Raw genomic sequence first — 24,628 nt, 5'->3', positions numbered from 1 at the left:
CCACCCATCTAAAGACCTCATGTGATTAAGTCAGACCTACCTGGCTAACCTCCATCAGCTGAGCAGTGAAATTCACAGTGGTGAAATTCATCGTATTCATGGGGATTATGCAAAGTGTGTACTCTAGGCAGGGAGAGGGACAAATGTTGGGGGCCATCTTTCGAATTCTGGCTACCCCAGGGAACTCTAAAGAAAACATTTCTACATTTTTACCGTTAATATGATACTGAAGATTATTTTGTTTTTGTTTTTGAGACAGGGTTTCATTCTGTCACCCAGGTTGGAGTGTGGTGGTGTGATCATGGCTCACTGCAGCCTCGACCTCCTGGGCTCGTATCCTCTCACCTCAGTCTTCCAAGTAGCTGGGTCTATGGCATGTACCACCCCACCACGCCATAGGTCTCTATTTTTGTAGAGACAGTGTCTTGCTATATTGCTGAGGTTGGTCTTGAACTACTGGCCTCAAGCCATTCTCCTGCCTTGGCCTCCCAAAGTGCTGGGATTATAGGTGTGAGCCACTGTGCCTATCTTACTGAAGCCAAAAATCTTACTGAAGATTTTTGATAGGTACATTTTGATAGATACTATTATCCCTTTTATTCCTAGTAGTTTGCATCTATGTGTGTAAGTGAGTACGACCTGAAACTTATTCCTTATGTTATGTTCCTGGGTTTGAATATTATTGCTTTTATTATTTTTTCCCTCTGGCTTGAATATGAAGGTTACACCAACCTCATCCAGATCATGCAGAGTTGGGGAGTTTTACTTATTTTTCTTTCTCACTTTCTTTCTTTTGTATTTATTCTCTGGAATAGTTAGCACGGAATGGGGACTATTTATTTCTCTATAACGTGATGGTCCTTACCAATGTTAAAAGTTAAATTTAGGCATATCCAGACTTTCAAGAGTTGATTTGAGCAGACAGTGATTCATGAATTGGGCAGTACCAAACTAAGTGTTCGGGGCTTTGCCCAGGATGCATGAGTGGGGAAACTATCTGTAAGGTGTTCCAGGCAGCAAGACTAAGAAAACATCTGATTGGTTAAAATGGAAAATCCCTAGTTAGGATTAGCTAACTATCCTTGCTAGGTTGGCTGGCAGTTTCTGATCGGCTAAGCTTCAATTTTGTTTTACTGTTTACACTGAATTGGGTTTTGGTTTGCTTATGTAGGAACCCAAGGGCTATCTCAACCTAATGGTGTCACAATCAATTTTTAAAACACTATTAATACCATCCGGGTCTACTATGTATGTGCACAGGGGTGTGTGCGTGTGTGTGTGCACGTGCACTTCATTCAACACACCAGGGGCTGTTCCTCAAGAACAGTTCTTTCCTGCATGTGGGTGTGGCCTGGCCCAAGATTTATTCTTCTTCCCCATATGTTATTTACTGTGCATTTTCTTTTCCCTTTTTTGGTACTTGAGTGGATTGACTGATTTTTATCTTCCTCTTTTTTCCCCTTACCCTTTGTTACTTTAGAAGTTTTGAATTCAAGTTCTTGTCTGTGTCTCCCTGTGCTTGCTTGCTTGCTTGATTAATTGATTGAGACAGAGGCTCACTCTGGTGCCCAGGCTGGAGTCCAGTGGTATCATCTTGGCTTACTGCAACCTCTGCCTCCTGGGTTCAAGCAGTTCTCCTGTCTCAGCCTCTCGAGTAGCTGGGATTACAGGCATGCACCACCACGCCTGGCTAATTTTTGTATTTTTAGGAGAGATGGGGTTTCACCATGTTGGCCTCAAACTCCTGACCTCAATAATCTGCCTGCCTTGGCTCCCAAAATGCTGGGATTATAGATGTGAGACATGCTCTCAGCCTCCCTTTACTTTCTTTAAACATGCCTAGTTGACCTAATAATGGTGTTCAAAATTAATTTACATGTCTCCTCTCCTCCCTACCAATCAGAAGACCTTAGAATGCTTTAACCTTACTACTTTTCCCGTATTTTAGTATCCACCTTTGTTTGATACCACCCAAAATAGTCACTAGTATTGTTATTGCTTTTGTTTGTTTGTATTTTACAGTCAATGGTTCCTTCCATTTTTCAAGAGTTTTTTCTAATGTCTTTGCTCACTGTCGCTTCTTGTATCACACTCCTTTGGGAAGAGAAATTGATTGCCTTTGATTTCTGTTAGAATATCTCTTCACTTAGAATCTATGGGGGCGTTTTAGAATCTGTGAGGGGTTTTAGTTAGTTAGCTAAATAAAGTCTTTATTTAGCTCTGACTTTTGAAAGAAAAATTGAATTGCATTTAAATGGCTGGGTTAATAGAAATGTGCATTTCCTTCAGCACTTATGATTCCGGTTAGACGGCATTCATCCATCTAAAGCGATTCCTGCTTTGCATTGCATTCTCTGTAAGCAATATAAAAACGCACAGCTTCATTTCAGGTCTTTATCTTTCTCTCTGGTTGTGTATACATTTTTTTTTTTGTCTTTGGTGGTTTTCAATTTCAGTATAATGTGATTGTGTGTGTGTTTGTGTGTGTGTCTGTGTATTGTTTTACTTAAGATTTGGTATCCTCCTTTAAAGCGAACACTTGTCTTGTGGAAACCAATTTTTTCACAGTCCTTGGGGTTGGGAAGGGGTAGTTTCAGGATGACTGACACACATTATTGTGTGTGTTCTTTATTGTGCATTTTATTCCTATTATTACTGCATTGTCATAGCTAATGAAATAATTATATACTGCACCCTAATGTAGAATCCGTGGGACCCCAAGCTTGTTTTCCTGCAACTAGATGTCCCATCTGCAGGCAATAGAGACGGTGATGGATCATCAGGCATTAGATTCCCCTAAGTAGCTCACGGCGTAGATCTCTCACTGTGCAGTTCGCAATAAGGTTCATGCTCCTGTGAGAATTGGATGGGGCCGCTGATCTGTCAGGAGGCGGAGCTCAGGTGGTAATGTGAAAGATGGGGAGCGGCTGTCAATGCAGATGAAGCTTCCCTCGCTTGCCCACCACTCACCTCCTGCTGTGCAGCCTGGTTCCTAACAGGCCATGGAGTGATACTGGTTCATGACCCTGGTATTGGGAGCCCCTGCTTTAAACTGTTCTTAACATTGTCCATCCCTTCCTTGCTCTGATTTAGATTTATTCTTCAGCTCATTGGTTAGTCATTGAACCAATATCTGACTAAGTTGTCTGTTGAGTTTTCAACAGAAATGACTGTAGTTTTTATTTTGGAGTGGTTCAAGTGGGTTTGTCTGGGGTTTTTGTTGTTGTTGTTGTTACATGTGGTTGCTTTGGTTTTCATTTCTTCTTTTGGGTTTTGAATAAGGTTTGGCTGTTTTATATTATTTTTAAATGGTAGGGCTACTGTATGAAGGTTCTGTTTCTCTCTGTGGTGCTGCTGACTCTCATGCATAGAGTGCTGCTTTCTCTTAGACCTTTCAGCTTTCTTTCATCCGTCCTTCTCTGGTAGCTGCATTTTTCCTTGAGGATCTTAAGGGTCCTGGATCATGGGACCATATTTTTTAGAGTAGTTTTTTTTTTTTTTTTTTATAAAAATGTATCTTACAATGAATGACACTTTAGGTTTAATGAAATATGATGTACCTATAAACTATACATAGCACACTACTCAGGCCAGGACTGCATCTTGGAAAGCCCTAGGTTGGAAAACTCTTTTTTTTTTTTTTTTTTTTTTGAGACGGAGTTTCGCTCTTGTTTTCCAGACTGGAGTGCAATGGCGCGATCTCGGCTCACCGCAACCTCCGCCTCCTGGGTTCAGGCAATTCTCCTGCCTCAGCCTCCTGAGTAGCTGGGATTACAGGCACACGCCACCATGCCCAGCTAATTTTTTGTATTTTTAGTAGAGACGGGGTTTCACCATGTTGACCAGGATGGTCTCGATCTCTCGACCTCGTGATCCACCCGCCTCGGCCTCCCAAAGTGCTGGGATTACAGGCTTGAGCCACCGCGCCGGGCCTAGAGTAGTTTTACATTTATTTCTGTAACATACTTTTAGAGTCACGTTACTGGAACCAGTTTTTATATAGAAACTCATACCCCAACCTTTGCAAGGTGTAGGCCCAAAGTTCATTCGTTCCTTCCTTCCTTCCTTCCTTCCGTCTGTCCTTCCTTCCTTCCCTCTTTTCTTTTCTTTCTCTCTTTTCTTTCTTTGCAGTTATTTTTTTCTGAGACCAGACAGAAACATATGAGCATCCTTTTTGTGTCTCTGTGTTGCTCCATAGATTTTTTTTTTTTTGGCCCTTATTTCACCTGTCTGCATAGGGGCAGACTTTTATGAATCTTGCATTTGTAAAATTTCACCCCCTGGTCCTTACCTTTACCTCTGTGTGGACACTGACACCCAGGCCCCTGTTCCTGGGACCCATGTTCACCCCAAGGCAACTTGCCTCTGAACTGGTTTCGGTGTTTAAGGCTCTGGTTTCTAGTTTCTCATTATTAATTATTTCCTTCCTTTATTGCAAGCTTGTATCTGCATTTAAAACATTTTTTGTTGTTGTTCATCTCATCCATCATTTCTACATGTTTGTAGAGGGAGACTTTGGCTTATCTTTATCCTTAATCTTAATGGAAGCAGATACATCACTAGTCAAAATCTAAATTTGCAAAACAACCCGGCTTTTATCTTTATTAGCTGGGTCCTTCGTGTTCTGGGCTTGGCCAGGGAACAGCCTTTCTTCTGCATCGTGTCCTGGAGTGTCTTGTATCTTTCTCGAGACTTATAACTTGACATTTCCATAAATTCGACAATAAAATGAAAATACAAACAAATGTTCACAATTACCCGGAATGACAGCAGCGGGTTAGGACTTCTGTCAGGCTCTGAGGCAGGGAGGGAATTTTCGAGTGGGAGGACTAATTTTATAAGTGGCGAGTTCATCAGTGAATATTTTTGGATTATGAGCGTGTTTATTTTCCTGTTCCATCTTGCAACACGGAGAAGTAATGGATGGATCCTAGGACATGCTTTCCGTATGTGTCCATTGTGTTCTGAATCATTAGTTAGGGGACTCACCACTGCTATAACAGGGGACTCTGATTAACCCTTTCACAGCCCATGGCTTATTTGGTGAGGCCGTTAGACATCCACCTTTAGCTGGACTCAGCCTGTCCTGTGAAGGACAGATGTACAGGTAAAGCCCAAATCTGTGAGTCCACATTTCCCACAGGGTGGATCTGGCTCTAGTCAAGATTGGAATTTCCCAGGGTGCTAGGAAGAAAAGATGCAGATGCTTATATTCTGTCTCTGATTTGCCTAAACTAAACCTACTCCCTGGTGTGTAGGGCCAGGGAATCTGCATTTTATCCATATATGCATAGGCAAGGACCATGCATTTTTAATCCGCATGTGATTCATAGTCATAATATAGTGTGGGAAAAGGTGGCCCTGGTGAGGTGGTGATGGCAAAGCTAGTGCAGTCTTAAGAATCCTTTGGGCAAAAAGTTTCTTTTGAGATGGATTGGCAACTAACAGGGAACCTAGGGATGTTAGGTTGCTTTGTGCTTGAGTATGGTATGAGGAGAGGGCTCGGTCTCAGTGGTTATACAGTGGCTCAGTGTTGGAGATGTTATATGGGTTTTTACCCTGGTTTCCTGTTTTGGTGGTGGAGAGGGATGGTTAAAGGCATTTGGTGATGTGAATGGAAAGCTGGGAAAAGAGGCAGGAGAAAATCTAATTGAGCATTAACTTCCTTGAGCTTTGTGTTAAGACGTTGCCTGGATTTCAATTAAGTAAAGCACCTTCTTCCCCATCCCTGGTTGCTCATGGGTTGCCATGGCAGCAGGCCCGGTGCAATCTCTAGCCCACCTCCGCCACCTGCCTCTGGCATGGGCAATTCTACAAGCCTGGCTGAGCCAAGACCTCACTGTCTGCAGGCTCCAGGCTGCAGTGGCAAAATAAGGTACAGATGTCGGTGAGGAGGTCAGAATGTACCACTTGAGATGGTTTATGGTGGGTAGACTCTGATAACTTCAAGGAAACATGACAGGAGGCTGTGCCTGGGTGGGATGTTGGGTTCCTTCTGCTCACATGGTTTGGATTGGATTTGGGAGCCTTACAAGCAGAACCCACACTCACTCTCCCAATGTCCAGGGTCTGAGTCTCTCTTTGGGCTTCCTTTGGGTTCTTCCAGATCAGAGTCTGTCAGTGAGTTGCATATACTGACACTCGCTCTTGTGTTGCTCTTGGCTTGGTAAATGGGGGAGATTATGGAATCTGTCATCCTAAAAGAGATTGTAAGAAGAGGAACATGGGGCCGGGCATGCTGGCTCATGTCAGTAATCCCAGCACTTTGGGAGGCCGAGGCAGGTGGATCACGAGGTCAAGAGATCAAGACCATCCTGGCCAACATGGTGAAACCCCATCTCTACTAAAAATACAGAAATTAGTCAGGCATGGTGGCGCGTGCCTGTAGTCCCAGCTACTCGGGAGGCTGAGGCAGGAGAATCACTTGAACCCGGGAAGCGAAGGTTGCAGTCAGCTAAGATTGCACCACTGCACTCCAGCCTGGCAACACAGCGAGACTCTGTCTCCAAAAAAAAAAAAAGAAGAAGAGGAACTTGTTCTTGGCAAAAGGTAATTTGCTCCATCTGGGCCAAGGTGCGTAAAATGAAATTATAATGTCCAAGTGAAAATTTCCACTAAACAGTTAGCAAGAGGTCTGGGCTCTTGGGAGTTTATTTCTAATGGGTTTCCTTTGTGTTTTCCTCTGGATCTGTCTTCCTCCTCTGAATTATGTTACCTGAAGTAGCAGTCAGACCTGCAGACGCTCAAGCCCTTCCTGGGTCTACCGTGGAGTCCTAAGAATCTATATGTTGTTCAAGCTCACCACGCACTTTAGTGAGGTTTTCTTGTCATTTGTTTGTTTGTTTGTTTGTTTTTGTTTTTTGCATGCTCAAGCTCGTGAACCACTGTCAAAGATCCTTAACTTGGGCTGGGCTGAGTCCCAGTCTCCTACCATACAGCTGCTCACAGGCTGCCCCCGCATGCACACGTGGCCGCAGCTTCCCACCTCTCTTTGTATAATAGGTGCCACAGGGTGAGTTGAGGATAACTCCCTCTCCATCTTCCAGGCCTGTGGTCCTTTAAAAACAAAACCAGACTAAAAACCTTAGTGGACAGTACTCATCTGAACACTAGAAAAATCTGTTATTTCTCAAACCTTCATTTTTCAGCAAGACATTTCTGCCAGTTGCTGAAATGGAAAGAATAAAAGCCCTCAGCAGCCACCATGCTCCTTATTGAAACCTTTGCTGAATGACATTTGTTTTCCCTTAGGAACTAAGCCATTCTTCGTGTGTCCCTATGGTCCCTGTCTAAATAGGAACAAGACGGGAAAGGATGCTGCCAGCCTGGCAGACGTTTCTGCTCTGCCCCATTAACTCTTTGGGTTCACCAAGCAGGGTCCGGCCTTGAACATCAGGGCAGCCTCCACTGTCCCCATTTTGATTTCACTCAGTCCCACTCTATTTGATTCCTAATTTATTTTATTCCTTCCTTGTCAGAAGCGGTTATTTTCTTGGCTCTCTTAGCTCCAAGCAACCTCAGGTCAGCCTTTGCCTGTCAGCCTCCCTTCTGACTCAACACTTTCATCTCAGAAAGCAGAGGCTTCAAGAATTTAGCTTCCCTGCACTGGGAGTCTGTGTGGAACCTTAAGTCTGTTGGGCATCTTGGCATGGCCCTGATTGGCTTCATTAAAAGAAGACAACCAGCTTTTGAAAATGCCATGGCCCCTGACTCAACGAAAAATGGCAGAGAAAGAAATGGGTTTCCCTTGCTGGTAGCTGCCTTTGAATGGGTTGATTCGTAGTTTGGGTTTCTGTTTTTTCAGGAACCAGTTTTCCTCCTGACCGTTGCCTTTCTTATCATTCGTTTCTTATGAACAAATCCACAGACCACAGAGTGATGCTTGTTCTTCCTGGCAATTAGCTGTCTCTTGCTATTTCATTAAGTTTCAGTTTCCAAGGTGAATTCCTAAAAGTCATGTATATATACAATTTTGAACAAAATTCATCCTGAAAATAGAAAATACTGGCTTAATGAAATGGCATTGAATATATATATATATATATATATATATATATATATATATGTAGATATATATACACAGACTATATCTATATATATATCCAATTATATATAATGTGTATATATAGATGCTGCATGTATTTATGCATGTATCTGTGTGTATACATATTATCCATCTGTCTGTCTGTCAATCTGTCTATCAAGCACAGTCTATTCTGGATAAGCAGCCAGCCCGCATACTTTAAGGATGCTAACAACCTACTTTATTCCCATCTTCCTGGCTGCAGCGTTTTTTAGGAAGTGCAAACTGGTATCAGTGTTGCCTAAGTAAACGACATGAGAGGAGTGCTTCCACTGTTTAAGAAAGAAAGGCGAAGTGGCTTCGTATTCCAGAGCAATGTAGACTGTCTTGAAGGGCCCCAGCCCCCTCCTTTTATTGATGGAAAGTCTTTATTATCTTGAGCAGCAGGTGATCCTTTCTGAAAGTTGAAAATGTCAACACGAACGTGGAATTTCAAAAAGTGTCGCCATTATAGCCAAGGCACGCTTTTACTCTGCTGACATGGAGAATTGCCATTGGATGGTATTTGTAAATTCTGCACCAAATCTTATCATGTTCTAATTTTTTCTTTCTCTTTCACCATGGGCCTCTTGCTCTTCTGGATTTAAGTGAAAATGGATTAGGTGTACGAGATGCTGTATGTACTCTCTCTTTTACATTTTTATAAGTGCGATACTAGTTCGTTGTAGAAACCACAGAACATGGTTTATGTTGTACGTGTTATGAGCTAGACAGGTCTTATACCTACCCTCATCCACTCTCCACAACAATCCTGTAGAGTGGGTACTACTATTACCTTCGTTTGGCAAGTGTGTAAACTGAGGCACAGAGGGTATCAGTGAGCATCCCCAAAGATGCATAACCAGGAAATGGTTGCCCTGGCGCATGAACATGCATGGGCAGAGAAACGGCTGCTTTACAGCGAGTGGATACGGTTGGCCCAGGTTCTCAGTCCTCCAGAATCATTCTTCCTGCTTTCTTTACAATGACGCCGATAGTCCTGCTTGTCATTACCTCAGAGAAAAAGGAAAAGACAGAAGCCGGAGGAAGTAAGACGAGAGGAACATGCAGCAAGCCTGCTATGGGCTTTTCACTTGTCTCCCTGATCTGTGCCTGCTGGGAGGACTGGGATGTTGCCCAGCAAGCCAGCAACTTAGGCTGTCCCCACCTGCGCCGCCGCCTGCCTGCAGCCACCATCCTTTGATTTGATTGACAGTTCCCCAGAAGATGAACTGGAGAAAACGACAGACTGATAAACTGTGCCCAACTTTAAATCTTTAAATCTACATGTGAGCACATACATGTGTATATTCTGTGTCTCACACACACACACACACACACACACACAGAGTGCATGTTCAGAAGAGATGAGTAAGGGGAAACTTTGGGACTCACAGCCATTGTGGCTTTCTTCCCTGGTACTCCTGGAAGCATCCATCAATGGTGGATCCCATGTCTCAATCACTTTTGCTGATCCTGTGATCGGGGAGGTGGTGGCAAGACTAGCAGACTAGCCAGAGACAAGCACTATCTGCCAGGAGTACCCAGCGTTCTGCAACATGACTCTGTGGTAGTGCTGCCCGTGGGTTTCTTTCCATGCTCCATCACCCACCCTCAGTGCAAACCTTGGCAAAAGTTTGCCACAATCCCATTTGAGGTGTTCTTTTTGGTAGAGAAAACCCAGCTTCGGAGAATTGTCATTCTTCTTTAGCTGGGACCCCATTCTTGTGGTTTCTTTTTTCCTTAACTGTGAGTGGCTGTGCTGAAGTTTTCCTTTGCACTGTCTGAGCTGTTTCTTGAGTGGATTTTTTTTTTTTTTTTTTGAGACAAAGTCTCACTCTGTCACCAGGCTGGAGTGCAGTGGTGCGATCTTGGCTCACTACAACCTCCACCTCCCGGGTTCAAGAGATTCTCCTGCCTCAGCCTCTCGAGTAGCTGGGACTACAGTCACGTGTCGCTATGCCCAGCTAATTTTTATATTTTTAGTAGAGTCGGGTTTTCACCATGTTGGCCAGGATGGTCTCGATCTCTTGAGCTTGTGATCAGCCCACCTCGGCCTCCCAAAATGCTGCGATTACAGGCGTGAGCCGCCATATCTGGCCCTCTTGAGTGGCTTAATAGCATGAAAATATTGTTGGGGAAATAGCTGATGCAGAAAACAAACTTTTGGAAAAAATCATTTAGGCGTATTTACATAATGTGTAAATTTTGTGCATCTCGACGGTTTGCTAATTACTCCTTACTTAAGAGCTCATGCTGATTAAAAATGAGCCCCACCCAACCTGTGAGTGGTCCTCAGAGCCTTGACATGGCTTCACTTTCCTAGCCTTGTAGGTAACACTAACACAGGGATTATTATCTGCCTTAAAGAATACAGGTGTTCAAACTAACAACCCATTGGTTGAGGTTAAAAAAAAAAAAAGAATACAGGTGCATCGGTCCACTGTGCGTTGTCTGTGACAGAGTATATTTCATGATGACCTTCACTCTATCCTCCAGAAAAGTGTTGTCTCTGGTCCTCCTTGTGGAAGGCTGATCCTTGAGTGGACCTAGGCAATTCAGTTCTTCGGGAAACAGAAAGGCTCTAGATTAATTCTCTATGGATCATTGATGACCAAAGGATTTGAGTCTTAAAGGGTCTTCAAAGTCCTGCTTTTATTAGTCTGTATCCGGGATCAGACTTTTGTTAGTCTATATCCGGGATCAGATAATTTGCAGGCCACATCTAGCTTGCTGCTTGATTTTGTATTAATAAATAAAGCTTTATTGGAATACAGACACACCAACTCATTGACATATTGTTTGCGGCTGCCATTGGGTGGCAGTGGCAGAGCTGAGTAGTTGTGAGTAAGCTGGACTAACCCACAAAATCTAACATACTTTCTATCTGGACCCTTACCAAGAGAATTTGCCAGCCCTTGATCTGTATGTTTGTAAACTAGGCCTTTGGATAAATAAAGGTTCGTCTATCAGCAAGATAGGATATTGCGGAATGAGGCTCTTAGCCTTAAAGAGGATCATGAACTCTTTAAAAGTTTGTGCAAAATGTTCTGTGTGGGTGTGCATGGACATTTTTTCAGGAAAGAGCATCCATCAAATCTCATAATTCATCTGACAAATATCCAAGTTCCCGCTCTGTACCTGGCACTGTGCTAGATACTGTAGCTGTGGTTGTGAGCAAGGCAGGCCCGGGGGCTTCCTCCTGCAGCTGATGGACATGAGAGGTGGTGGGCCTAGAGGCAGATGATAGATGAATGATTCACTTGAAAACTGTGAAATGTGATGGAAAATCGGGCTGCCAAAAGACAGCCTCCCACTTCATACCCACGTTCTTTCTGCTACGTTATTTAAGCTGAGCTTGAAGAAATAAGGGCTCAGAGACCACTCATGAAGATAACATTTATACCACAGATGTCTCAGAGTAGGATGCATTGGCCTTTTGAAGTTCGACTAACATTCAGCCAATTTTTTAAGTGGTGATTTAGAATTCCTGTCCAGCTCACTTTCACTAAGCCCCAAAGCTTACTAGAGTCCTGGAAGATAGCTGGTTGTGCCTGACTTTGAAGTAATTTGGACAAAAAACATATCTCTTTTTCCTTTTTCTTTTTTTGAGACAGAGTCTTGATCTGTCACCCAGGGTGGAGTACAGAGGTGCAATCTTGGTTCACTGCAACCTCCACCTCCTAGCTTCAGGCAATTCTCCTTCCTCAGCTTCAAGTAGCTGGGATTATAGACACCCGCCAAAGAGACAGAGTTTCACAGTGTTGGCCAGGCTGGTCTCGAAACCCTGACCTCGAGTGATCAGCCTGTCTTGGCCTCCCAAAGTGCTAGGATTACAGGTGTGAGCCACCGCACCCGGCCAAGATTAAGATTTTTTTTTTTTAAGTTGTCACCTCTGGGTGATGAAGGATTTTTAGTTTTTTATTCTGCTTATTTTCTAAATTTTCTGTAATGTATGGGAATTTCTGTATTAACAGAAAATGTTTTAATAAATCTTAAGAGAAAATATTTTAAAATAAATTTTAGCGCACCATGAGACACCAGTTCCTCTGGGCAAATGCATTTACTTCTCTTTAGTGGACATTCTTATTCTATGAGCAGTTGGAATGTGCTGTCCCTGAAGCTCATCTTGGGGAATTTCTTGGGCTAGAACAGAATTCTAGAAGCACTGGCACTGGAAATAGCTGTTCTCTCCAACTCACAGGGGATGAGCGATCATCTAGGCGGGCTGAGTCAGAGGCTGTCGCGGCCCTGGAATGGGAGAATGTTTATCTAGTGGAGGCCCCGAAGTCTATCTAATTTGGCTCATTTACAGATGGAAGCAGCTCAGACTTCTAGAGGTTGCAACCATTGCTAGAGTTTCACACAGAAAGCTGGAGATAGAATTGGCCCATGCATTCTGTGCAGTGGATTCATTTGTGTCTTTCTAAAGCGAGAGGAAGAGCTGGGGTAAATTTAAGGGAGTCTAGAATATTGAAGGCATCATAAATGTCCGAGGACGTGAACAAGGCTTCCTCAGGGTGGCTTTTCTCCCTCTCCTGCCTTCCTTCTCCCTCTCCTTCTCCTCCTCTGGCTGTTTAGCTCCCACGTCCCTTGGCTGTGTTGGGAAATCTCTTCTTCTCCCCACCTTGTGAGTCTTGGTGGAAGGCATACCTGCCTTTCAGACTAGAACTTGGATTTCAGGCTGTGGGTGGTGGCTTATGCCTGTAATTCCAGCACTTTGGGAGACCAAGGCGGGTGGATCACCTGAGAGGTCAGGAGTTCGAGACCAGCCTGGCCAACATGACACAATCCCGTCTCTACTAAAAATACAAAAATTAGCTGGGCATGGTGGCATGCACCTGTAATCCCAGCTACTCGGGAGGCTGAGGCAGGAGAATCACTTGAACCTGGGAGGCAGAGGTTGCTTTGAGCCAAGATCACTGCATTCTAGCTTGGGTAACAGAGTGAGACTCTGTCTCACAAAAAAAAAAAAAAAAAACAACTGAATTTCAGACATTCCCTTTCTTGGGTCCTCTCACAGCTACAGGTGACCTTGGCTTGGCCAGTGAGATGGATTTAATGAGAGATGGGGCTGCATTTCCAGCAGGAGGGGCCAGCATTGTATCAACAACTAAGCAGAGGCATTTCACGTCCAGCACCGTGGACAGAGGTGCTGCCCCAAGGCTGTTGTAGTGGCATTTTGTCTGTGGAGCAGGAAGTCCTGATCTCCTTTGTCCCTGCCTGGTTTCCCAAATAGGATCTGCAGCCCCAGGATGGGGAGCATCCCTTGAGCCCCTCAGGACCCTTCTGATGAATGAGTAGCTGGTAAACTCCCCCTGGTAAAACCTCAGTGTTCCTGGCCTTCTTGGAACAAAGACAAGAAGCAAAACCTCCATTTCAGGCCTGTGCTCATCTTTTTCTTTCTCTGTTTTCCTCTCCAGTGATGATCCTGTGTTGGCCTATCCATTTTTCACATCCTGAAAAGCCAGAAAACCCGGACATCCAGAAATTTCTGTGGAATTTTAGTGATATTTAAGGCATTTCAGTTCCACAGTTTCCCTTCACTTATGTGACCTTTGACAAAGGAAAGATTCTCGTTTTTAGTGTGGTTTAGAAAACAGAATATTTGCAAATATAGCAATATGTATACTGTCTTGATTGTAACAGCTGACAGTTTTCATGGATATTGTCATGTTTTGATTCCTGGCGACCAACTTCTAGGACAAGAGAAGAAGTGGGAAATTACATAAATAGAGAGATGAGTTTGAGATATAGCCTTAGGGAAGATATAAGAATTCCTTGGTTTGGGGAATTTATTTTTCTGTCACCTCCTCTGCTGTGGTTGCATTTGCTTGTCTATCCCACATGTGACAGCCGATATTCTCTTAAAAGACAAAAAGAGAGAAGATTTTTATTTGAGATAAGAAAATGGTTTCTGTCGGGACAATTCAATTACTTTCCACCGTCTAGTCTTAACTTCCTTTGCTGGCCCCTCTGTCTTTGAAACAGAAGCACATGTATCCTTTGGTGCCCAAATATAACTAAGGGTCATATATCCCTTTTCACTACCCTGAGACACCTCATGGGACAGTAATAGTTGGACTGAAGGATATTTAGTTTCAGACCAACTACTTAGGTTCATTCTAAAGTAGGTGGACTTTTAATATTATTGGACATTTCGGCTGTGTTGCCTGAGAGTAGAATTTATCTGACTTAGATACTTGGAACAAGGAAAATCATAGTTGGTGGTGGGGGGGAGGTCTGCTTAATGGATGAGAAATCTTTAGCAAATAGTGAACCCAGTTTTTTCTTCTGATATGCATTAATATTCATCAATTATGCAGATCTATTTGTATCTGTGTTGTCTCTAAGCAATTGCTCATTGATAAGCATCAGAGGTAAAGCGTAGATGACTTTCCGTGCCTGGGAAAACATGGCTGACTACAGTTGAATCAACCTCCTTACACAGGAAGGAGGTACCTGGACTAACTTGTAGTTGGGCAGTCTGAATCATGGAAGTTCACAGTTTAGTTTGTATCAGAATCATCATGGGGTGAATGTGGATTGGGAGGGATATGGCTTGAACAATACAGGGTCGTGAGCCTGTCTCCAAAAGACTATAGTAGCTCCCGGGTGGGCCCAGGAATCGGTGTTTTGGGAGCTCCCACCGTCACTCTGCAGCATGTGGTCTTCACTCAACACTTTGAGATACAGCAGTCACGGCTGTTCGTCCTTCATCTTAGAACTAGAGCAGATGACAGAGCAGCGGTACCCCAAGGGCAAAGTGAGCCCCATGACAATTAAGTTAATATTATCAGTTGCCCATGAGCTCTGAAGTAGGTAGTCTTTGTCCACTTCCTCCTTGACCTGGTCATTGACAACCATGAAAGTTGAGCAAGGGGTTACCACGGGGAGGTTGGGAGTCCACTACAAAGCTCTTACAAGTGTAGATGTTCTCCAAAATGCATTTTTTCCAGTAAGTGTGCGGGGACTTTTTTTTTTTTTTTTTTTTTTTTTTAAAGCAAATGTCCTTTGCTGGTGGACCCTATGGAAGCTATGATGGCTTCTGTCCCATGGGGCATTTGCACTGACTGTGCATGTTCAGGGTGGGCTGAGAAGAAGTGGAGAGGTGGCTCTGGAGCTCATGTGGGATTTGTTTTTAGACCAAAATTAATTCATTGGGAGTGAGCTCATGCTCACGAAATGGTTGTTTGTGCCTTTATAAAGTAGAAGAGCTCACCTGGTAGGTGGACTTTTAATAATATTGGATATTTCAGCTCCGTTGCCTGAGAATAGAAATGATCTTACTGAGATACTTGGAACGAGGAACACTGTAGTAGCTGGTCTGCTTAGTGGATGAGAAATCTTTAGCAAACAGTGAACTGAGTTTTTGTTCTAATATGCATTTAATTTTCACCAATTATGTGACTCTATTTGTAGCTGTGTTGTCACTAAGCAATTGCTTATTCATAAGCATCTGAGGTAAGGCATAAATGACTTTCCATGCCTGGGAAAACATGCACTGACTACCACCAAATCAGCCTCCTTACACAGGCGGTGTTTGACCTTCTGATAGTCACGTGCCTTGTGATTATCAGCAAGATAAGTGGAAGTACCTATTATAGGTAAAAAGCACATAAGTAAGTTCATGATCACACCTCTTAAACTTCAGATGCTTCTCTGCCTCAAGGTTAGGGACTAAACATAATAAATATTTTTGTTGTCTTTCTGTGAAGTTTTCTTGGTCTCCAGTGGAATCTTCTCCTGCCCTGAGCTACACATGGCCTCTGTGGTACATCCTGCATGGATTTTACACGGGGACAGGTGTGTGGCTGCTGTCAGCATAGAGTGCAGTCAGCTTGCCCAACTCCACAGAACTGGGGCCCTAAATTGGGCACAAGGAGAGTTGTCAATTCAAATGCACATTACCTGGTTAAATTTGAACTTCAAATAAATAATGCATATGTTGTAGCATAAGTAGATCCCATGCAGTATGTGGGGCATACTTTCACTAAAACAACTTTGGTTTTATCTGAAATTTAAATGTAACTGGACATCCTGTCTTTATTTGCTAAATCTCGCAACCCTAGCAAGGAGCCTGTCCACAAAAGATGCTTTGTATTTGTGTGCACTCATTACAAAACTATGTTGTTTGCAAGAATTCTCGTGCTATGGGGGAAAGAAGACTAGAGAAGCTCTTGTACATCCTCTTCTTTTGAAAAGAGTGATGTTTCTCATACCGAGTGGGGAAAAGCTGGAAGCAATTCCTTTGGAAACTGGCATCAGACAAGGATGCCCTCTCTTACCACTCCTGTTCAACATAGTATTGGAAGTCCTGGCCAGAGCAATCAGGCAAGAGAAAGAAAAACAGGGCAGACAAATAGAAAGACAGGAAGTCAAACTATCCCTGTTTGCAGATGGCATGATTCTATATCTAGAAAACCCCATAGTCCTGGCCTGAAAGCTCCTTTAGCTGATAAACAACTTCAGCAAAGTGTCAGGATACAAAATCACTGTGCAGAAATCACTAGCATTCCTATATGCCAATAACAGCCAAGCTGAGAACCAAATCAGGAATGCGATGCCATTCACAATTGACACCAAAAGAATAAAATACCTAGGAATACAGCTAACCAGGGAGGTGAAGGATCTTTACAGGGAGAATTACAAAACAGTGCTCAAAGAAATCAGAGATGACACAAATAAATGGAAAAACATTCTATGCTTATGGATAGGAAGAATCAATATTATTGAAATGCCATTACAATTTACAGATTGAAAAAGCAGTTTACAGATTGAATGCTATTCCTATCAACTGTTCTTCATAGACTAGAAAAAAACTATTTTAAAATTCATATGAAACCAAAAGGAGCCCAAGTAGCCAAGGCAATCCTAAGCAAAAATAACAAAGCTGAAGACATCACATTACCCAACTTCATACTATGCTATGGGGTTACAGTAACCAAAGCAGCATGGTACTGGTATGAAAAGAGACACACGGACTATTGGAACAGAATAGAGAGCCCAGATATAAGACTGTACATCTACAACCATATGATATTCGTCAAAGCTGACAAAAATAAGCAATTGGGAAAGGACTTCCTATTCAATAAATGGAGCTTAGATAACTGGCTAGCCATGTATCTAGAAATGAAAACTGGATCCCTTCCTTACACTATATACAAAAATCAACTCAAAGTGGATTCAACACTTAAGTGTAAAACTTGAAACTATAAAAACCCTGAAAGACAACCTAGGCAATACCATTCTGGACATAGCAACAGGGAAAGATTTCATGATAAAGATGCCAAAAGCAATGGCAACAAAAGCAAAAACTGACATGAAATCTAATTAAACGGAAGAGCTTTTACACAGCAAAAGAAACCAGCAACTATCAAGAGTAAACAGCCAACCTACAGAATGGGCGAAAATTTTTGCAAACTATGCATCTGACAGAGGTATAATAGTCAGTGTCTATAAGGAACTTAAACACATTTATGAGAAAGAAACAACCCCATTAAAAAGTGAGCAGAGTGCATGAACACTTTTCAAAAGAAGACACAGACATGGCCCACAAGCATATGAAGAAAATCTCAACATCACTGATCAGTAGAGAAATGCAAATCAAAACCACAGTGAGATACTATCTCACACCAGTCAGAATGGCTATTATTAACAAGTCAAAGAATAACAAGGGCTGGTGAGGTTGCAGAGAAAAGGGAATGTATACACTGCTGGTGGGAGTGTAACTTAGTTCAACCATCGTGGAAAGCAGTGTGACAGTTCCTCAAAGTGCTAAAAACAGAACTACCATTCAATCCAGCAATCCCATTACTTGGTATATACCCAGTGGAATAGAAGGCATTCTACCATAAAGACACATGCACACCAGTGTTCACTGCAGCACTGTTTACAATAGCAAAGACATAGAATTAATCTAAATGCCCATCAGTCACAAGTTGGATCCAGAAAATGTGGTACATATATACCATGGAATACTATGCAGCCATAAAAAAGAATGAGATCATGTTTTTTTGTGAGAACATAGATGGAGTTGCAGGCCATTATCCTTAGCAAACTAACGCAGGAACAGAAAACCACATGGCACATGTTCTCACTTATAAGTGGACGTTAAATGATGAGAACTCATGGGCACAAAGAGGGGGAAAACAGAGACTGGGGCCTGCTTGTTTGTTGAGGGTGGGAGGAGGGAGAGGATCAGAAAAAGTAACTGTTGGGTACTAGGCTTAGTGTCTAGGTGACAAAATAATCTGTGCAACAAACCCCCATGACACAAGCTTACCTATGTAACAAACCTGTACATGTTGCCCTGAACTGTAATAAAAGTTTCTTAAAAAAGAATGCAGTGTCTCACACCTGTAATCTCAGCACTTTGGGAGGCAGGGGAAGGTGGATCACTTGAGGTCAGGAGTTCAAGACCAGCCTGGCCAACATGGTTAAACCCCCATCTCTACTCAGATTCCAAAACTAGCCGGGCGTGGTGGTACAAGCCTGTAGTCCTAGCTACTCTGGAGGCTGAGACAGGAACTGGGGAGGCAGAGGTTGCAGTGAACCAAGATTGCGCCACTGCACTGCAGCCGAGGCGACAGAGCGAGACTCTGTCTCAAACAAACAAACAAACAAACAAAATGATGTTTTAATACTGAGAGAGACAATCAATCACCTGAGAAAATTAGCTTTCAGGCCTGTGCTATATAGTTCCATAAGGAAAGCAGATAATCCTTTTTTTTTTTTTTTAAGGCAGTATAATGTCTTGAAGAATCTCAAAAAGGAATTTTAAATTTTGAGGCTAAAATTCCAACTTGGCCAATGATACGTCTGTCTGATGTGTAATAATAATACCTGCTGCTCCCAGCTGGGCCTCATTGACAAAGCTAAGTGGATCACAGGAAAATTACCAGTGTCTCTAAGGAATTAGCTAATCATATTATCATTATTTAAAGAGGCCTCATTTGGGCAGTGGATATCTTACAAAAGAGGAAAGAAATATTTCTAAAACTCTGAAAAATGTTCCACCCCACTTGTAGTCAAGAAAATCCACATTAAGCGAAATGTCATGTCTCCCATAAATAAATACACTTATTTGAAAATTAGAAATGCCCAGGGCTAAGAAGCGGCATAATGAGAACTTGCAAACTCTGTTCATAGGTAAGTGACACAGTCTTCCTGGAAATTTATTAGATAATTGCATTATGGCCCTTTGATCAACAGTTCAACTTCTGGGAACTTCGTCCACATTTTTGACTGTTTGTATCCTTGAAAGTGATATTTATAAGAAAAAATGTCTAGAAATAGCTGAAAGGTCCAATGATGTGAGAGTGTAATTTGTATTGCCTGAAACTATACTGATTCTTTGGGAAACAAGAAAGGAGGGAAATATAAGTTGATCCCCTCCTGTTCTGCCTTTGATTGGCCTTTAGTTTTGTTTATGTGTATATATTACTTAGTGAATTTATGTTGCTGGCCACTCTTCATTTTGTTTTGTAACAGGGATTTGGAAAGAGTTCTTCCAGGGATTTGATGCTTTCTGCACTTAATAGATGATGATTTGCCTATTTGTGCTAATCCAGCCAAATCATCTCCAATAATATCGTGGGAACGTTGTTAAAGCTCTCTCTTGGCTAGTGATCTGTTAATTAGCACTGCTGTATTCATCAGAGGCCTGCGATTCCATCGTTGGACCCTTTAGATTTAGCCGGTTACACCGTCTCAGGGACCACGTACATTCTGTGTGGCTTGTCTGATTGGACCCATGGGCTATGAAATTGGAGGTTAACTTGGCATTTATCTAGCAAGATCTTCTCAGTCTGAGGTTCTTGAATCCATAAGGACCGAACAATTATTTCAAAATGATCTGTGTATTTTTTGCTGGATTGTAACTTTCGCTGTACTTTCAAAAGCCGTTGCTGATCCAAAATGGTTTGGGGCCATTGACTAGAGGACTTCACAGACTCCCACGCTGCAGGGGGGAAGCCAGACCTGGAAGGGCAGGAATTTACCTGGCAGCAGGGTTTGCTGACGGCCCCTGGGCTTGTGCCTGCAAGACCTGTGTCTGCTTTTCTCCATCCTGTGATGTCTTGTGACCACAATCATGTCCTCTGTTGTGGGGAAGAAGAAATCAGGGAAGCGGATGCATCCGGAAAGGTCACCTGGTGATTCTGCGGGAAAAGTGAGCCTGGGGCTTCTTTCTCTCTTTCACTGCGGTCCTTACTCTTACATGTAACACTCTGGTTCCTTTCCAGGAAAGATGGAGTAGGAAGGATGAGAGGCTGAGCCCTGGCAGTGGGTCCTTTCTTTGTGTGAATTCCTGGATGCTCAATTAGAAATTAAAAAGTAAAATTTTAATGATGGGCAACTTTTTTCCTAACAACAAAGGATGTTTCATTCACCCTCCCGAAAAAATTATAAGCCTGTGTTGTGGGCTTAGCATGGGTAAATATTTTCTGCTTGCAGCTACTTTATGCTTACTAGGTCTGATGAGTTAAGAAACACTACTATTATGAAATGGTTCACGTTTGTCTGCATGAGGAATGATTATAGAGACGAGATTTCCTCTGAGCCTTTCGCTGCTCTGATCACAGGCAATGAAAGCTCACCAGACTTCCTTTGCAACTCTCCCACCGCAGCAGCTGTGCCCACTACCTTTTCTGGCAAGCAGATGAGCAGTTCAGCTCTTTCTCCTCCCCTTCCTCCTCCAACTTAATCCCCAGTCAACCAGAGGCCCTAGTTAAAAGAGGGGCTTCTGGAAGCAAAGATCCTGAGTCAGTGCCTGAATGGTAGACTGGCTATGTGACCTGGGACCAGTTACTCTGCCTCTCTGTTCTTCAATTTACTCATTTGTTAAAGGGAATTAATCTCCACTTTCTGAGGCTTTTGTAAAGATTGAACTCATTGAAGATAAGTTCCCAGTATTACCTATTAACCAGTGTCTCTGATGTTGTTTTGCTTCTGAGTTTGACATTGACTGTTTCATCCCTAAATGAAACAGTCCCGCTTCTACTCCTTCCCAAACCCCACTTTAAAAGCGCCCGAACCTTTCCCATTTCAAGAAACCTCACGGGGTTCTTGTCACTCTGGCACACCCTCACATCCCACAGCGTGCTTGTCAATTGCCTCCACTAACCGGTCATCCCTTGCCCACACGCTAGCATTTAACTTGATGGATGTGATGGTTGAATTAGCCTTACTGAGAGAGGCAAGAAGATTCATTGCTCACGAGGCATCATACTCTATAATGATTTATTTGGACTAATCTTCCTCGTTGCAGACTCATTAGTGGCTATCACCAAATGGTGTCTTATTTAACTTTCACAAGTATGTGAGGCATTCACACCCTCCTGTTTCATGCTAGGGAAGGCACTGACGTCAGTTTTCACACACGGGAAGCCCAGGGCCAGGCGTGCATTTTTATTTTGGTGAAGCACTCTTCATGCTCGATGTTCCTATGAAACACAAGCACAGCATTAGAATTTGCTCCTGGTGCCTCCCAGGTCTGTAGCTCTCTGTGCAGTATCTGCAGGAGAGTCAGAACAGGATCCTCTTGTGACATTAGCAAAAGCAAGTGCAACCGTTAGTGATCGTTAAAGTGTGTGTTTTGCCCCTTAGATTTGAGGGACTTTATTTGTATCTTCCCTGTCTGCCCTCTCTGAAATTATAAAATCCTCTAGGGGCCAGGTGCGGGTGGCTCACGCCTGTCATTGTAGCACTTTGGGAGACCAAGGCAGGTGGATCACATGAGTTCAGGAATTCGAGACCAGACTGGGCAATGTGGCAAAACCGTGTCTCTACCAAAAACAAAACCAAAAAAAAAAAAAAAAAAACAGAAGTTAGCTGGGCATGATGGCATGCACTTGTAGTTCCAGCTACTCAGGAGGCTGAGCGGGGAGGATTGCTTGAGCCCGGGAGATAGAGGCTGCATACTTTTTGTAATAGGATATCTAAATCTCAGCCAATTGCAAGCAGCTAAGCTTCACCCAATCACAGGCAGCCAACTGATCAGACTATGTCCAAATAAGGCAAATGCCTAACTAACCAATTAAGCTATTTCTATACTTTATTTCCTCCTCAGACATTAAAAAAGGAGGAGCTCTCTGAATGTCTTCTAGTTTTGAGTGCTGCCTAGTTCATGAAGTCTTTAATGCTAAAATAAATTTTAAAACATTAAAAGAAAAAAATTCTTTTGAAAATCTGAGATCGCACCACGACACTCTAGCCTGGGCAACAGAGTGAGACCCTGTTCAATCAATCAATCAATAATCTCCAAGAGAAGAGATTTTTCTTTCGGGCTTTATCAACACTCAGTGGAGAGCATCTAGGCCAGGCCTGTGTGCTCAGAGCAGGCACAGGAAATCAGGAGTGTTTGCTGACTGATCTAGGAGAAAGCTGAGGACCCTCTACCATGACCCTGGTTAATTCGTGGACAGCTCTTGGGACTGGTTTGCTCATATCTTTAGCATTTGTGAGCTTGAAATCCCAGATGTTTAGTTCAATTTCCCAACCAGCATCTGCAGCCTGAGTCATCTAGGTATCGTCTACTTGAAATGTATAAAGCCCCTCCCCCCATGTGTGCACAGAAGTACACGTGTGTATACATACACGAAGGCTATCTACTATCTCAGGAAGGATGGTACTGAGTAGCAGTTGTATGCAGCCACACCTACACACACATACACGCATACACATGGTGTGGATACCACACAATGGGTGTGGATACCACATAATGAGTGTGGAGCTTTGCCTCTTGTAAATGTTGTCTGGGAGGAATTGCTCTCCAGTTGAGACAGCTGTGTTCTTGGCAGGCTGGTTTTGTGAGTCAGGGCTGCTGACCATTGGAAGACTGGCATCCTTGCATTGCAACGGATCAGGCAAAGACCCCTTTTTCCTAACGGAACTGAGATTCAGCTGTTAATGAGAGAGCTGATTGGGAGCTGGGGAGAAGGGAGTCTACCTGCTCTGTACTTTCTTATTTTTCAGTCTGTACTTGTATGATTTGAGTAAATAAATACAAAAAGATTTTCAAAAGAATTTTTTTCTTTTAATGTTTTTTAATTTATTTCAGCATTAAAGACTTATGAACTAGGCAGCACTCAAAACTAGAAGACATTCAGAGAGCTCCTCCTTTTTTAATGTCTGAGCAGGAAATAAAGTATAGAAATAGCTTAATTGGTTAGTTAGGCATTTGCCTTATTTGGACATAGTCTGATCAGGTGGCTGCCTGTGATTGGCTGAAGCTTGGCTACCTGTGATTGAGTGAAGCTTAGCTGCTTGCAATTGGCTGAGATTTAGATATCCTATTACAAAAAATATATACCCCTAATGAGATTTTCGTTTGTATGCATTCTAAGTTAGGTTGTAGCTCACTATGGAGCAGCTCAAACTCCAGCCTCAGACCAATGACCTCCTGCTTATTTAACTTAACAGACATCTGAGTTATACTTGCTGGGTTATTTTCTCTCCCAGTAGAGAGACCCTTCTTTCTATCTGTGCCATCTTGTGTTTAAGATTCACTCAAGACCTATCTCTTCTAGAAAGTCTTCCCCACAAACAATCCCATGCTGTGAACTGAAGGCTGGATGCTCTCTCCCACTCCTGTCCTCACGATTTCAGATCCACACAATTTGCCTCCATTATGAATAAACAAATAGCCCAGGGGACCATGGATATTTAGGACAAGCTGGTTCTAAGAATGACATTCTTTCAATATAAGCTAATTTGTAAAAAGCATTTTTAAAAGGCAGGTTCACTTAGTAAACCCAAGGTCGGGGTGCTGTGGATGGCCTATTAATATCTATGGCACCTGGGCTGCAGCTCTGCCCCTCTGTCTCTTTCTCTCTGGCTGCATGGTTTCCCATCCCTACTTGTTGATGAGAAGTGTATCTGATTGCTTCTAACTGTCTGTCCAGCCATTTCCCTCATTCCATTGTGGCAGACCTGCTCGCATATCATGTGATTTTTCAGATTTGGCATGCACGTTGGAGCTACCAAGTCTCCCTGGAGAGGGATCCTGATTGGCTTAGCCAGGCATCTGAATTGGTTCCCATAAATCAGTGTGACCAGGAGAGCAGGGTCACATATTATGTAATTCTGTAGGGCTGTGGGAGAAAGAACATAATACTAATAATAACAGTCAATACAGTCAGCACTTAGTACATTCTAAGTACTTTCAGGCATTCTTGCATTTAATCCTCACAAAACCCTCATGAAATAGGTACTGCTGTTTCTCCAGTTTTACAGATCGGGAAACCACAGCACAGAGAGGTGAAGCCACTTGATTGGGACTACACAGCTGATCAGCAGCTGAGTCAGGAAGTGAAGCAGGCGGCATGGTTCTAGAATCTGTTTCTAATCATAACTCAACATTGCTTGTCTTAAACAGGCATTGCTGGGATACCACATCTTCATCTTTTTTCTCCTTCTTGGTACCTGTGCATTGGGCATTGAATGCCTATTCAGTGATTTTTTTTTTTTTTTTTTGAGACAGGTTCTTGCTCTGTCACCCAGCCTGGAGTGCAGTGGTGCGATCACGACTCACTGCAGCCTCAACTTCCCAGGCTCAAGACATCT

General features: G+C 42.9%; 1 protein-coding gene across 3 annotated transcripts in view; it reads left to right on the top strand.

The window, feature by feature from the left end:
• Nucleotides 1-24,628, top strand: part of SLC39A11 (solute carrier family 39 member 11) — a 541,921-nt gene that overhangs the window by 318,101 nt on the left and 199,192 nt on the right. The window lies entirely within an intron of this gene.

Source organism: Saimiri boliviensis, chromosome 17 (assembly GCF_048565385.1).
Source record: "Saimiri boliviensis isolate mSaiBol1 chromosome 17, mSaiBol1.pri, whole genome shotgun sequence".
NCBI lineage: Eukaryota > Metazoa > Chordata > Mammalia > Primates > Cebidae > Saimiri > Saimiri boliviensis.
The sequence above is the reverse complement of the archived record's forward strand: the minus strand, read 5'-3'. Positions and strand labels throughout refer to the sequence as shown.